Genomic DNA, 11,374 nt, shown 5'->3' with positions numbered 1-11,374 from the left:
TGTGAATCTCTGTTCCTTTATCTCAAGGTCATGACTCCTATAACTTCAGATAATCCAAATCTGGAGGATGGAGGACAACCCTTCGAGGTGTAGAACTCTGCTGTTGAATGTGCTGTTGGTCAATGTTTTGCTGGGGAATTGAGCCCCTAGGTGCTCATACCCCCAAACTTTCAGGGTCCTGCTGTGGGCCTTCCTTGTCTAGCCCATTTGACTCTGCCAATGGCCCAGAGAGGGGAAATGGCTTTTCTGCCTCTTCTTTCTGGAGGGGCAGTTTTAATGCATATGAAGTGTCCTCTTAGATGTTTTCCAGCAAGAGAAATTTTGTGTCAGATTTTAACTTCTTGAACACAGATGTTCAAGTTACATTTGTTAATGGACTCAAAAACTTGCTTTCACAAATGAACAGTTCAATGCAATGAAGTAAGAGATGTCACTAAGGCTGCATAGAAGAAGGGAAAGACCCTCAGATTAGAATAATAATGGGGTCTCCCAAACTTTAATGTGAATACAATTCCCCTATGGATCTTGCCGCCAATGCAGTTGCTACTGGTAGTTTGAAGTGGAACCTGAGATTCTGCATTTCTAACCAGCTTCCAGATGATGCCATTGTTGCTGGTCTGTGGATGGCACCGTGTGGTAAGCACTATGGTGCCCTTGGGGAAGGAGAGCTCACTATTGGTGGGAAATCTTCATGGAAGAGGAAGAATCTAGGTGGACTATGGAAGGAGAGCAAACAGAGCTTGGGTAGATGAGCAGGGAAGAAAACATCAGGTATAGAAACTGATTGAAGAAAGCCCTGGGTTAAGAATGAGCCTAACTTGCTAGACGAGCTTTTGGCAGGAGCCTTCTGGAACAGAGTTGTTTTTTTTTTGTTTTGTTTTGTTTTTAAAACAGGCTTTGTATGGTTGAGAGAAGGAGGCAGATTTATGATGAAAGTTTGGAATACAGGGCAGGGAGCTACAAATTCTAAGCAATGGAAAGACAGAGAAGGTGTTAGAAAAAAGGATATTGTCTAAAATTCTGTTTAGACAAGGCCATTTTGAATATTTAAAATTCCATGGGATGTCATTATGATAATCTCTCTTCCATTAGTAGAATATTTGAAAACCACTAGAAGGTACAGAGACATCATTAAAGGAAATCTTTCTCCTAGTAGTTTCTGGCTCCAAATTCTTTTTCCAGATCTTGCCAGCTAGGTAATTGTTGGGGACAGTGTTTAAATTCACTATGCTCAAGGTAAATTAGACAATTGATCAGAATTTGGTTGTGTGTAATTGAACTCGAATCATAAAGAGAACAAATACCTACAGGATGGAATGGAAAAAGGAAGATCCAGAATCCTTTGTAAATATAGGCTTAATAGGAATTAGTCACACAGAGATGTGGTTGTTAATTCAAAAACAATCTGGTCTAAATAAAGCAATTTGTAAGTGTCTTCATAGCTTTTTAACTGCTATTGGCAATGGACCCTTCAAGTAAACTAAACAGATATATAATGGTAGTAACTCCTTAGTTACACCTGCTGCAAAAATGGAGAATGATCTTAATATTTTTCTGTTTCCCAATTTTTTCAGTTGTCTTCCCATTTCTCTCCATGTGTCACAAAGGTGGGCTGCAGGCCCTTTTAGGTATGTCCAGTGCAGATAGCATCTGTTATGGGGTAATCTATGTCCTCTAAAAATTTATATTTTGAGGTAGTCCTGATACTTCAGGGTGTATTTGGAGATGGGGCCTTTAAAGAGGTAATTAAGGCTGGGTGTGGGGGTACACCACTGTAATCCCAGTGACTCAGGAGGCTGAAGCAGGAGGATTGCCAGTCTCAGCAACTTACAGAGGACCTAAGCAACATAGTGAGACCCTGTGTCTAATAATAATAATAATAATAATAATAATAATAATTATTATTATTATTATTATTTAAAATTTTAAAAAAATTAAGTAAGTAGGGGACTATAAAACATGACTGGTATCCTCACACGAAGAGGAAATTTGGACAGACAGCTACAGAGGGAAGATCTTGTGAAGATGTAGGGAGGGGATGGCCATCTGCAAGTCAAGGAGAGGGACCTCAGCAGAAACTAATCCTGCAGACACCCTGACAATGGACCTGCTGCCTCTAGAACACCAAGAAAATTAACTTGGGTTGTTTATATTACCCAGGCTGTGGTACTTTGTTACAGCCACTCTAGCAAACTGAAACGGCATCATTTGCTCTTCTTTCCCCTTGAGCAGCCAGTTAAATAAATGTTTAGAACATCTGTCATGAACAAAATACTGTGCTTGGCACAGAGGGTGATAAGCAAAAAGAATAAAGAGAAACATAAGAGCATTTGCTTTTAAGAAGGTGTCATTACAGTAAGGGACATAACCCACACATTCATTTTCATATGAATCTCTTTTTGGTACCGGGGATTGAAATCAGGTGCAGTCGACCCCTGAGCCACATGCCCAGCCCTATTTTGTATTTTATTTAGAGACAGGGTCTCACTGAATTGCTTAGCTCCTTACTTTAACTGAAGCTGGCTTTGAACTTGTGATCCTCCTGCCTCAGCCTCCCGAGTCATTGGGATTCCAGGTGTGTGCCACCATGCCCAGCTTGAATCTCTGTTTTAATAGCTAACAATATGTAGCCATAGTTATCATTTTATTTATTAATCTATCTATTCAACACATATTTAATGAGTGCCAACTTATGTGCCCATCACTGTTTAGATGCTGGGACATAGTAGTGGATGAACAATGGCCTATATATAATATGCTGGCTGGTAATAAGTGTTTTAGAAAAATACAAATCAGATGAAAGAGAAAGGGAGTTATCACGTGGTGCACCTGCTTCTTGGAATCCATAGAAGCCCTCCAACAGGACATCTGGCTGATTCCCACCATTTGCAGGGACAAAAATTGGATCGAGACTACCCAAGACCTATGGCTTCAAGGAACTTTCATCGATTTCGGCCCCAAGGAAATTCACATCTTCAGTGCCCTGGCCTTTACAGCTATGCTTCTCTTGTCCCCACACCCTGACCACCCCTCCCTTCCTTCACACTTGTCGTCCCTCTCCAGCAGTAAGTAGCCAGAAAATCTCATTGCCCTGCTCCCAACACAAAAACAAACAGGGAGGAATGTTGGGTATTTGGAAGACCCCCCGCCAAAGTTAAGTTTCCTCTCAGGAGAACAACACGGGATCATTTACCCCTACCCCTCCTCTCCAAAGGGCGCCAAGCCAAAGAGCACCAAATTCAAAGGTTTTCTTGACCAATCCCCACAGGACCCAGTGTCTGCTTGCTATTCCTGAGTCACCCTGCCAATCAGCACCTGCCATGTCACCTATACAACCCTTCTTAAGCCAAAGCTTGCAAGCTCTCTGCCTTCTTCCACTCTTACCTCTTCCTCTTCTTTCTCTCTCTCCCTGCTCTCTGGTCTATTTCTCTCTGCTCTCCTCTTCTCTCTCAGCTCTCTGCCTCTCCTTTTCTTCCCCTTCGGACAGCCCCCCAATAAAGTCTCTTGGTTGAAAAAAAAAAAAAAAAAGAAAGGGAGAAAGGGTGAAGAAAACATGATTTGAGGGAGAATAGTAATGAGGATCTAATAAGTGGCATTTGAGCAGAAACAAGTGAATAAATGGGAAAACTGAACATATTATGTTCTAAGTTCTTGGGCTGGGTCTAGCATTTGCCTACCACATGCAAGGCCCTGAGTTTAATCCCTAGCATTACAAAATAAATGAATAAATAAAATAAAATAGAAAGCTCTGCATAAGATTGGGAAGAATCCATGATCTACAGGAAGGTGGACATTTAACCTGAGAATTTTGACATAATTAGATAGGTGTCACAATCAGGTTATATATAATTAAGCAAAAGGTACACATAGTTGGTACTCAATAAATATTTGCTGAATGAGTGAATAAATGAATGTTAGAAACAGTGAATAAATAGGAGAACAGAGGAAGGAAAGAAGTACTTTTCAGGAGGAGAGTAACTTCAAAACTTAGCTCTATTTGAGGCCCTGTCATGGGCAGCTATGGGGTGATGGGGAAGAGTGGAGGGGATAGATCAAGTGAGGCTCTGGGTACTCTGTTTCTCAGACAGTTTATCTGCTTTACTTATTTGGTGGCCATAGAAGAGGTCTTGGGAGCAAAGGGGATTGCTACATAAAAACATTTGGAAAGCACTGGGTTGAGGAGTCAGAAGATATATGTGAATTTGTCTGTATCATGATTTGCAATTAAGATAAATAGCATTTTGAATCCTCCTGTGCTTAGAATTTGAATGATAAATCAGGTGCCAAGAGAGAGAATGGAATTCTGGTGCTGCAGTACAAAGTGAGGGCCGTCCACACCATTTATTTTATCATGTGAACCAAAGCTAAGCCTGAGAAGAGCAAGGTTTTCAAGAACGGTGGGGGCAGTAAAGGTTTAAATGCACCTTGCTTACTTGTCTAAATTCCCACAAAACTAACAACTTCTGGCTTCAATTTAGGATTTTAAAAGCCTATGCAGGAAAATGGATGGAACTAGAGACTATGATGTTAAGTGAAATGAGTCAAACTTAGAAGATGGAGGGTTGTAGCATGTTTCTCTTATTCGTGGAAGCTAGAGAGGATGAAGGAACACGAAAGTGAGGATGGGTCTCCTAAAAATCCAAGGGAGAGCAGTAGTGGAAAGGGTCCAAAAGGTGGAAGGGACACAGGGAGTGAGGAAATGCTGGGGAATGATATTGGCCAAACTATATTGTTGTACTGTTTGCATGTACAAATGTGTAACAAGTCCCATCAGTATGTACAACTATAATGCACCAATAAAAATGAGGAAATAAAAAATTATTTTCATCCTTTAAAAGAAGCCTATGTGTGCTTGAAGTGATGATCTTGTGTCCCTGTTGTAGCCATTAACACTTCAGGGTTGCAGAGAATGAAAACGTAAAATTTCATTACAGTCAGCTTTTTCACTGCTCCAACCAAAAGACAACAACAATGTAGAGGAGAAAAAGGTTATTTTGGCTCATGGTTTCAGAGACTCAGTCCATTGTCAGCTGACTCCAGAGGTTTGGGTCCAAGGTGGGACAGAACCTCATGGCAGAAGGGCATAGCAGAGGCAAACAGCTCAGGACATGGCAATGGGGTGGGGGACAGAGCAATGCTCACCAAAGACAAAACATACACTCCAAAGGCTCATCCCCAGTGACCTACCTCACCCAACTAACCCTACCTGCCTACATTTACCACAGAGTTAATCCATGCCAGTGGATCAATCCACTGATGAAGTTACAACTCTTATAATCTAATCATCTCACCTCTGAATATTCCTGCATTGTCTCACACGTAAGCTTTTGGGGATACCACATATCCAAACCATAATACATTTCTTCCATAACTTTTTATCTTAAAGGAAAATATTTTGTTTTACAAAATAGGGAAAGGGGGGGCCAAAAGGCATTTCCAGTTTGGAGAATTTAGTGTATGCATTCCGAGAAACCTGGAATGAACTCATCTTTTAAGTAATATAATGACTTTACATACCTCTTCAGCTTTACTTTTTCAGCAAATTTTTAAGAATCTTTTAAAATTGTCTTTTTAGCTCTTCACCTTTTTTTTCAGCCATTATGATGTGTGTGCTTGATTCGGTACCTTACCACGGCTTCTCAGAAGACTTTCAGTATCAAGTGATTCCTGGCCAAGAAACAATAGTAAAATCATCCCATTCCCCAGTGAATTCGAAAGAAAACTGGTAATAAAATCCAGAACAATTTCAAGAGGAGACATTGGAGGAGAACCAAGCTGGGTTTATAAGGAATTACATGAAATGGCACACATATTTATGCTGTATCAAGGCTGTGATCATCTTGTTACATCAAGCTGAAAATGTCATCACTATCTGGACAGTTGAGAATATTTAACTGGGAATGTGGGCTTTCTTTAGTTATAAAGGTGCTACAGTACTAGTTTTGGTTGGTTGGTAATAAATATGTGAAACATTTGAAAGAAAAATCTTTTTATTGCAATGTCTATAAAATAGAAGATGCAATAAAACTCTTAACAGATAGGCCTTAATATGTGCTCATGTAATTGGTCCAACTTTTAGATAAACAGACAACCATATTTGGATCTTTTGACTAAGTGTTGACTTTCAGAGGTCAGAATAGAACCATAACTTTTGCCTACCTAATTTCACATTAAGTCAAGAATTAAAATGAACATTAATCAGCACTAATGAGTAACCTCATGGTTTCTGAGAGCACAGAGCCATGCAGCAAAAGTGCAATCTATGTGTCATTATGAACAAGATATGTTCCGTTGCCCAGGGCAGAACTCCTAACTTTGGGTATGCATGTCTCCATTGTCAGAATGAGGCTGTGATCACTTCAGTGGTCAATTGGGTGGTAAGGTCTCATATGATTTTGATTCCTGGAATGAACATTTGTTCCTAGATAATTTTAGCCCATGTTTTCTCTTATCTGTAAAAACTTGTAAGTTGACAATAGAGTTTTAGATAACCATGAGAAGTGATATTTAAATAAGATACACAGTTAAATACATCAGGCCCATGGACACTGCTGGTTAAACTTTAGTTTATATACTGCAGTAGTGTATTACAGTGGCCTTGACACACTGTATAAAAATATCAGAGAAAGAAGTCAAAGGCAGCAGGTAATTCTAACCCACCTGGATATTTTTTCATATAGACTTCAGTCTTTAGGTAAATAGCTCAAGGAAGCAAATCTAGCCAGAAGAAATTTCAGGTACAAAAATGTTTGCTCACAAAGAGACTTTTAGCAGAATCATGATGCTTGAATGGAGATAAATGGAATTTAAAGACTAACCCAACAGAATTCATTGGTTTTACAGAGGCAGAAGTTGCGGTGCAAGAAGATACAGTGGCTTACTCCAGATCACCTCTGATAGAGACCAGGGGAGAACTAGGAAATGAAGTGTCCCCAACAACAATGTTTTTGTATGTTTCCCTACAATGTTAATTTGTAATCCTTAGGAATCTAAGCACAGGAGGATTCAAAATGCTATTTATCTTAATTGTAAATCATGTTACAGACATATTTGTTAAATGTACAAAGATCATTAAAAATTGTTTAATGTAAAAAGGTCATTCTTCCAGGATCTGTTGAAAGCCTAAGATAGTCTTTGTGCAACTTAGATCCACTTCTATGTCTGAGTCTTGAGTTTGGAAACACACAGAAAAATGCTTATTCACTAAACATGTGTCTAAAAGTTCCTCTAATATTGCCAGAGAATTCCTTAGCTTAACCAGAAAATCTTGTGAGAGTCTAGCACAGTCATGCAGCTGTGTTATTGTCATCAGGTGTCACTTAGTAAAAGACTCTGGAGAACTTTATTACCTTTTTGCTAGGTGATCTTGTCTAAGTTAGCAGACCTCCCTGGGCTTGTTTCTTTTCATCTATAATATCATAATGTAGAATAGGGGAATACAAATTGTTGAGGAGATAGAAACTGACCTATGTCTTTATGGCTACTATTTGATTAATTTAGGATATAAATTATGGAATCCAAACACCTTTAAGATTGCCTTAAAAAACTGGAGTAGCTGTCCCTGCCCAATCCTGGAATGTCCCACCCATAGCATCTGTTGTTCCATTATTGCCCAATTCCTTTTCTTTTCGCTCCCCTGGCTACATCCTTGTTAGGGCAATGTGTTGCAAAGGAATGGTCCTCCAGGGAGCTTTGCTTCAACGGATTCAATACTGGGCAGCCAAGTGTTCTCATCTCTTCCTTTACTCCTAGAGTTCCTCCTGTTTTAGGGAGACAAACTGAACACCACCCACAAGGTAAGGCAGAAAGAGCACCAGTGCCACCACCTGGATGCAGGGAGAATGAGGCACCACACATAAAAGAAGTCGCTACATGTCCAAGAGTGAACAGGTTATCTTGCTTGATTCTTTGCCCTTCCCTTTTTAATCTCTGGCCATGATTTCTTTATCTTTCTATTTCTCTTCACTCCTTGTCACCTTTCCTACACATACATGTTAATGCTGCCTCAGTTTCACTTACTAGCCTCTTGTTTAGGAAGAGGTCCAGAGAATGGTGAGGGGCCCACTGTAAACTGGGAGATGAGGGAGACCAGAATCAGGTCACCCTTTGGAGAACCAGTGAGCTTTATGCCTGGAGGCATGGCTGTATGTTCTCTTGGACATACAGGAAAGGCTTTCTGGTGAAGTTTGTCTTCATGCTGCCTGTGGTTTGGCTAAGCTTTCAGAACCATACTCCTGAAATCAAGTGATGATACAAGCGAGTTTATTCTTCTATGAAAAAGGAAAGAAGATATGCATCACAGTCCTCACCTGCCTTGTGACATGGGAACTATGTCATGCTCTGCGATGCAAAGTTCTATTTTACGTGACTAGATTCTGTAGACTACTCTAGCCAGGGATTCAGATCAATCAATAGGCAGAGGCAAAACCCCTTTTCCTGTAGACTACCTTGGCTTCCAGAGAGATTTCTCCCTAGTTACTTAGTTCTGAAAGTCTCTTGTTTCTACAAACTGGATATGTCATTTCCAGATCATCCACTGGGATCAGGGTACTGTGGTCCTGAAAAAAAAGAGAGAAGGAAAAAAATTAGTTTTAATTTTAAAATTAGTTTTAATTTTAGTAGCTTGGATGACTATTTATGATGAAGTATACCCATTTTTATTAATCTATTTCAGCCCTCCATGGATCCCAAGGGTGTCTGAAGATAACTCAGAGACCATGGGTTGTGATGGAAGGGTGTTGGAGCAATTTGCGAGATTTCTCATCTATCAATTGGAGGAGTACTTCTTCTGTTTTTTACACTCATATTCTGAGATTTACTGAATTTGAAGACATTTTTTTCTAAGGACTTTATAAGATTAAGTATGGACAATTAAGTCTGGTAGAATCAAAGCTAAGAATTACTAAGGTATCAAAAAGGTTTTGGGTAATGAGTCATTGGCCCAATGACTCAGCCTTTGACAAACTGGTGAACCATTGTTAGCGTCAATCAGCATCATGGGCCCTGTGCTTGCTGGACAGGTGATTTATAGGGTATATTTTTGTTCAGTTTTAAAAAATCTTCAGATCGGTTAAAGATTAACTTCTATTTGGCTGAAAGTTTTTAGAATAATTTGACTTTTTTTTTTCCTGGAGGAATTATAATAAGAACTGAAATTCAGTGTTTTCTATCTTTCTTTTTCTCTTGTAGCAAAGATTGAACACAGGGGTGTTTTACCACTGAGCTACATCCCCAGCCCTTTATTTTTAATTTTGAAACAGGTCTAGCTAAGTTATTTAGGACCTCACTAAATTGCTTAGGCTCATCTTGAACTTGCAATCCTCCTGCCTAAGCCTCTCAAGTTGTTGGGATTACAGGTATGCTGGCTTCAATGCTTTCTTTATAATTACATGTCAAAACTTAAAATATAAAAATTGAATAAATGAGTTCCAAATATTTTTATTTGTTACTTGAACTCCCTCTTCTGAGTCCTTCATAAACCTGTTACAAAGTTGGGTACATACTAGGCATTCAAGAAATACTATTGGGTTGAGCTGAAATTTTTAGGTTAAAGTATTGAAGAGTGCTGTACTGAAGATTCCAGAAATAATAAATACTACATAAAACAACCACATTTGTAACCCTGTTTAGAGCATTACTGATTATGGGAGGAAGATGGCAGCGTTCTGGGAGATTCCTCTCTTTCTTTAACCCTACCTTCCTTCTCCTCCCCACCTCTTCCTCCTTTTCTCCCTCTCACATAAAACAAACAAACAAACAATACTGATGTGATCTTTTCTGAAATTTTTACTTGGGCTGAGAATTTTAAATATCATTATTATTTTTGGTGGTGCTGGGAATTGAACCCAGGGCTTTGTGCATGCTAGGCAAGTACTCCACCAACTGAGCCACATACCAGCCCCTAAATATTATTCTTTATATAAGCATTGTATTAGTTTTTATTAAAAAATAACAAAAGTAACATATTTGCTGAAATAAATTTCAAATAGTTTTGAAAAGATAAAGCTACTCTTCTTGTTCCCTTTACTCCTATGCTAAATAGGTAAACACCATACATACTTTGGAAACTAGCCTTTCTTACCACTCTCTTCATGTTTATTAAGGTATAATTTACAAGTGATAAAATTCACCCATTTTAAGTAAACAGTTTGAGATGAATGTCAGCAATGATGGGCAGTCAGCATAAACCACCACCACAATCAAGAAACAGAACATTTTCATCACCATAAAAAGTTCTCTCTGCCCTTAAAACCAATCCTCAGGAATCAATGATTTGTTTTATGCCACAGTGGGTTCATCTACTCTAGATGTTCATATAAATGGAATTATACAATCATGACTTAATATTTGGCTTCTTCCCTACTTGTTTTTTTAAAATTCATCTACATTGTCATATGCATTGATAGTTTACTTCTTTTTATTGCCAGTAAACAACAATATCAAATTTGTTTATTTATGCACTGGTAGAGTGGATATTTGGGGATTTTTCATGTTGGGGCTGTTATGAATAATGCTTCTATGACTATTTCACATGCAGGTCATGTGTAGACATGTATTTTTATTTCTCTTGGTAAAATATTTTGACACGGGATTGCTAAGCTATTTTCCAAAGTGGATATACCATTTTGCATTCCCACCAGAAATTTATGAGAGTTGGAGTGGCTTTATGTTCTCTTCAACATTGCTACTGTCAGTATTTCTAATTGTAGCCATTCTAGTAGAATCGTATGGTATTTCATTGTGGTTTTAATTTGGATTCCTAGTGACAACATGGTAAACATATTTAACTGGCTAATTTTCTATCTTCTTTTGATGTGACTGTTCAAATCTTTTTCAAATTTCTTATTGAATTGATTTATTATTGGACATATTAAAAAGATAGCATACCATTATCAAGTGGGGTTCATCCAGGGATACAAGGATGTTTCAATATATGGAAATCAATAAACGTAATTCATCACATCAGTAGACTTAAATGCAAGAATCACATGGATATCTCAATAGATGCCGAACAAGCACTTGACAAAATACAGCATCCATTCAGGTTCAAAACATTAGAAAAACTAGGGATTGGGGAGCATACCTCAACAATTATAAAAACTACATATGCTAAATACAAGCTCAACATCATTTTAAATGGAGAAAAATTGAAAGCATTCACTCTAAAAACTGAAACAAGATAGAGATGCCCTCTTTTACTGCTTATATGCAACATAGTATTGGAAACTCTAGCCAGAGCAATTAGGAGAAAGAAATTAAAATGATGCAGAGGGCTGGGGGTGTGGCTCAGTGGTAGAGCGCTTGCCTAGCATGTGTGAGGAACTGGGTTCAATTCTCAGCACTGCATATAAATAAGTAGACAAAATAAAGGTCT

At 38.6% G+C, this 11,374-nt stretch overlaps 1 pseudogene; it reads left to right on the top strand.

Annotated features, from left to right (window-relative positions):
- The first annotated feature begins 518 nt into the window (after nt 1–518).
- Nucleotides 519–5,787, top strand: LOC124077773 (large ribosomal subunit protein eL39-like; annotated as a pseudogene).
- Nucleotides 5,788–11,374: the final 5,587 nt, after the last annotated feature.

The sequence above is a fragment of the Marmota monax genome, unplaced genomic scaffold, assembly GCF_021218885.2.
Source record: "Marmota monax isolate L192 unplaced genomic scaffold, Marmota_monax_Labrador192_F-V1.1 WCK01_AAM20220418_F8-fsc00077, whole genome shotgun sequence".
In the NCBI taxonomy this organism is placed as follows: domain Eukaryota; kingdom Metazoa; phylum Chordata; class Mammalia; order Rodentia; family Sciuridae; genus Marmota; species Marmota monax.
The sequence above is the reverse complement of the archived record's forward strand: the minus strand, read 5'-3'. Positions and strand labels throughout refer to the sequence as shown.